This window comes from Andrographis paniculata, unplaced genomic scaffold (genome assembly GCF_009805555.1).
Source record: "Andrographis paniculata isolate CXL003 unplaced genomic scaffold, ASM980555v1 Contig46END, whole genome shotgun sequence".
Taxonomy (NCBI): domain Eukaryota; kingdom Viridiplantae; phylum Streptophyta; class Magnoliopsida; order Lamiales; family Acanthaceae; genus Andrographis; species Andrographis paniculata.
The window spans coordinates 5,122,796-5,128,798 of NW_026137580.1; positions in this window are offsets into that span (position 1 = coordinate 5,122,796).

Consider the following 6,003-nt stretch of genomic DNA (forward strand, 5'->3'; position numbering starts at 1 on the left):
CACCATATCATCCCTTACGGGACGTGGGACTCATTATTGTGTTTATATCTACATATGGCTCAATGTAGTATTGGAAGTGTATTCTCTTTAAATATTTTTCTCCTATATTTTTTTTAAAAAAATTAATATATTATATTTATTTATTATTTTTATATTATCTACACAAAATTTTATATTTTACATAAAAAAAAATGTCTTGTCAAAATATTTTACAAAACAAATGCATCTACCATTAAGAATAACTCCAATAGTTGAGATTTTATTTTACTTTTTTATTTTTTTTAAGATATTTTGCTTAGTGGTTGAGTCATAGGATAATATAAATTTGATTAAAAATAAATTCAAAATATTTATATAATATCATAAACTTTATATTAATAAGTAGTATATTAAATATAAATGTCATTTTATACATGATAAATTTATGTATTATATATAAGGGGCAATTGGATTTAAATACCTCTGACGTTAAAAACATTTAGTTTCAATCCCTTCTCATTTTGCACTTACACTACACTCCATACTATTTATTTTCAATTGCACTTAACTCCCTAGTGCCCATTTTACCCTTAAGTTTTCTATATAATATAAGAAATATTGTATTTACTTCTGTTATTTTTATATAAACTTACATTATCCAATTACGTACTCTAAAATTATCCCGCTATACGAAAAATAAGTCAGAGTTATATACCTATATTTTTTATTTATGTACTCAAATTAGTTATAGAATACTAGATTTAAAAAAAAAATCCTAATATATACCATCCGAATCGTTGCTTTCACATTTCTTCCAAAATCTTCCCACCATACGTTTTCTGTCTCCGTCGAAGTCCCCTCCAAAGAAATCATCGCTGATCCTCCCTGCAGGAATTTCTTTTGCCATCAGAAGTCTCCATTGAGGGTATTTACCGTTTTGATACAACATACTACATCGGTCGAAGAATGTGACAATAAAGTTGGGGCATAATTGCCGAAGGACTCGTCAATTGTGCATGGTGTTATTGCGCGACTTGACCGAAAAAGAAAAAAAGACCCGGAATTCATTTCTTCTCCAGGATTAAAACAAAAGAAAGGGAGAGCAACAAAGGCAAGGAGAGGATAAAAGCAAAAACGATGATCAAACAATCAAGGTTGGTGAAACATTCATACGTTAAAATTTTGTGTGCTTTGATTAACATATTTTGTATGTCTATTATTTTTTCATGTACCTTAGTTTCTAGCTGGTAATTTTTATCGGAACAAATTATATGCTTGGATATACAATGTGTGTGCTTCGATTGGCAACTTATGTAACTGTAGGTTAGTGATGGTGAAATGGACCACAGATAGACCTTTGTTGCCGCTTCTTCGAAGTGGGAATTGTATCGAAGGTCTACTAATTACTGTGGGAGTGGATGCATTTCCAAAGAGGAGACAAAAATGATAGGCAACTTTCTTGCAAAATTTTGATATACAGTAAATACTAGCTTGTGCTCTATATGTATAATTTTCAAATATGTTAAACACTCTAACAGGTTGGTGTTTGTAGGGCGATTGTATGGAACCATGGACTAGTATACGTAACGTCCGAATCAGTGATCGATCTGTTATTTGACGATGCTATCCGTGGTGAGATTATGGATGCGTACTTACAATGGCTCTGCAGTCAAGAATTTAGGCACCAACATGGGGTGATAACGCGATGTGGTTTCGTTCATTCATTTGTCGACTATGGCCTCATGGTATGCATGTATGCTGAGAGCTATGCTCTAAATGATACCAACTGTTATCCACTGGGTGGCTGGGCAGCCGAATTCGACGATGTTAAGGCCTATAGGGCAAAAATTGTTGCACGCATTTTATCAGGGGGCCCCGGAGGACCTGTTTAGTACTTTTTGAATGATTGGGGTGTGAATTGTAATGGTCAGATTGATGAATAGCTTAGATTTGTGGCCAATCAGGGGTACCAAGCGTTGATATTATATTTTGACGTAGACTGTGCAAGCAAAACAATCCAGTTTAATCTAACGCGTGTTATTTTAAGAGGTTGCTTATATGTACTTGTATTTTGGTCTAATATACGTTTGTATACATATGTGATCCAAACTTCTTAATATATACCAAGGTTTGTAACTCACACACCCATGATTAGGTGTCGACATACCCCTAGGACCAAACCATGTGCCCTCAGTGATGATATTTGTGCCTTCATATCAGTAATTTATATACCTCTGAACTAATAGAATGTACTCGTACAAAGGAATATGTTCGCTAACTACTTTTAAATGTAAATGACATATGTTGAGAAGTGTTGTACTCAAATTTTCTAAAAGCACCGGTGTACTCACCAAATTATTATGAAAGCGCCGTTAGACCGATGACATAAAACAATAGATGACCAATACATTTCCTACAACGTGGGGAATTCCAATATATCTTACGACTAATATTTTCTATCCTTTATACTCTATTTGCTCTTGTCGGGTGTTTCTTCTTACTCTTAGATATGCTTGAACAAACATTCACAATATAAAGAATATATTAGATCATTAATTATGCACTGACTTTATTTAGATCCTTACCATAAGTCACCGTAACTTATGTAATTTCATAAGTGACATTCTTCCACCATTGCATATATAGATAGGTTTTTTCGTATATCGTCTCGGAAGTATCCCCTGTTGCATACTCACTGCCCAAAAAGTGGGTATGATGTAATCCACTCATAATTGTTTGATCCAATAATAATCATTGGCAAATTATGGCCATGTAACTTGAATACCCATGTTCACATCAATAATACTTACACACGAATATGAATACTTCATTGGCAAAGATGCATCCAATTACTACTACTATGTATACCCCCTATATTAATGGATATACTTCCAAAATAACAGAAAATACTCGTATAGCCATTATAAAAGCTCCGTCAAATATATTTAATACCTACTGACGATTCATTGTTAGTAACTATTGTCTTTGGTATATTTTATACAAATATAATAATATTGTAGGTACTTTCAATATGAGTTCACGCACTCCTAAAATGGATTGGTCTGAATTAATTTAAAATGATACATACCCCGATATATTAGTTGTGTACAACGAGGAATATAATAAGAATACCATCTAATTTCAAAATCCATCAACAGTGGTCACGTACGTAGATCATCGTTCAATTTACAATCTTTCAAAAACAAAAAAGAGATTTCAACCATAACTAGAAATACCTAAGGTAAAGCCTCCTTGCAACTTCGTCGATTATGTCCTAGGTGACCGCAACGACCACATTTTTTAGATTGTTTCACCTGTTGTGATTCAAACCGTCTTTTGTTTGGCCGGCCAAGTTGGACAACGATTCGGCTATATTCAACGATTCGGTTATATTGCTATTTATTATCTCCAAACGAGTCTCTTGGACTAGATAATTCACCCGACACTAATGCTGCAATTGTGCAATGAAGTTTCGGACAAGTGGCATGGCCTCCACAATATACGTTATATGCTGCTCAAAATTCTTCTATAGGGGAAATAACCGACTTTGTTGAAAATGGACATCCATCATTTGTTGTTGTGCATCGGATATCTCTGCATTACTTATATGAAATGTAATTACCTCGTTGTACATATCATAGTATATAACATATATATTTTACATATACCTGAGTGCAAAAGTTGTCCACTAGATGCCGGAGACAGTATGCGTGGTGGGCTCCGAAAAATACTACAAGAATGAACTTTAGAAATTTCGAGTGTCTATAAAAAAAAGTGCATTATTTTAAATTATCGACCATCAACGTGAAGAACATATTTTAAACTCCAGTAAAACCATTTCCAATTTTAATCATTTTCGGAAAACCGCAGCATAGCTACGAGATTTTAACATTACCTAATACAAACACATAAAATAAATACCAAAGTTCATAGATGATTAGTCATAGTATATACCAACAAAACCAGGGTATTTTCAAACAAATGCATCATATGATATCAAACAACATGAATATAAAAGTAATAAACGTAGGTATACTATACTGAGAAATGGAACCCGTGCAAATGTCCACGGATACTAGCAAAAAATCGTAACAGCCTCCACAAAACTTGTTTCCTATGTATACCGTCCTAACGAAAGGTTATAATGAAACTCAATTAGAAACTACTACAACTATAATCTCAAACAAGGAAACAATCACCGAAGTAATAGTAAAATACTTACCGAAATCGATCGCGAACCCTAACGACACATTCGTAATCAATCAACAAAATTATTGCAACAAAAGAACATCGCACACTGAAGACTCGAACCTTCGCCTTACCTGTTTCTCTCTTGCGCGAAAGAAACCTAAAATTTGGGATTTGCATTCGAAACCCATCATACATATTCACCATCGATCACAGACTCTTCCGTGCGAACAAAATCGAACAATGTAGACAATCTTTCTTCTTCGCGTGAATGAAATCAAAGAACGGACATAATTTCCTTTATTCGCGCGAAAAAAAACCTAACAAATAGAGAGACAAAATTGAAATTAATAAAATAAATTTTGGGTTGAAATAGGGGCAAAATTGGAAACAAAAAAATGGTGGGGAGTTAATGATAAGAATTTTAATAAAGGGGGAGTACAGAGTCTATCAACATTATCTAGAGACTAAATTTAAATGTGAATATATAGATAATATAAAATTAATTTTATATAAACAAAATTGAATATACTAACCTTTAAAGTCCAGCAAAAGAGATCATACCCCTTTAGATCATATTTTTCTCACCCTTTGAATATCATTTAATGAAATCTAGACAAGTCAAATTCATCCTCAATTGGAAAGAGACATGTGTATTCTATATATACAAATTCAGACTTTGCAGACCAAATGATTTAGGTGTTAACTACCACAACATAGATGGAAAATAAATTTATGAATATGAACACACCTAATTAAGAAAAGCAATCACAAGTACAAAATAATTCATCTTTTCAAATACTTCACCACTTTCCTTGTAAATAGGATCAACATCATTTTGTGAATAACATAGTTCTAGTTATTTTTTATTTCAAAACTTGTAATATTTTTTATTCTCCAACCAAGAGTTCAGAAGAAAAAAACCATCCTAAGGCAAGACTCCGGAAATATTCTTTAGAGTAAAAATTATTTTTGGTTCTATTTAATATCACAATTATCAATTTTAGTCTCATTCAAAAAGAATTATCAATTTTGGTCCCACTCAAATGAAAATTTATCAATTTTAGTCCAAAATCGGTTGACTGGGACTGAACACGGCCGTGTTGAATGACTCAGAAGGTGACTGGGCGTCCCAGGTAGCCAACACGGCCGTGTTGATTACCCTGTACTTCTGAACACGGCCGTGTTCCTGCCCGTGTTCTGAACACAACCATATTTCTGCTCATGTTCTCAACACAACCATGTTCTAGGTCATGTTCCTGCCCATGTTCTCAACATAGCCATATTTTAAGCCATGTTCACGACCATGTTTTCAATATAATTATATTGTAGGTCATATTTATTATTATTTTCACTTTTTGGTTAAAATTATTTGATATAAATATATACATTTATAATTCAACAAAAATATTTTTTCAATTATTTCATAATATAAAAAATAATCAATTTTTAATATTTTAAAAATATATAAAAACAATAATATATTAATATATATTTTTAATAATATTCTCTATGTTTCACTTACTATGTCCACATTGCAATTTCTGCATGTCACACATCCCATGTCACTTTTTTTTTGGAAAATAATTACACATTATTTTTTAATTTAATTTTAATTATTTATTTTAATCTTAATTTATAATTATTTATATTATATGATAATTATTTTCACTAATATATTTTTAATTATCTACTAATTATATTTATCATAAATTTTCGTGTTATAGTGACCCAAACATTCAACGTGAGATGGAGGAAGTTTATTTTAAAATATTATTTTGAATAATAAATTTAATTTATAATTTATAAAATAATTATTTTAAAATTTTTACTATA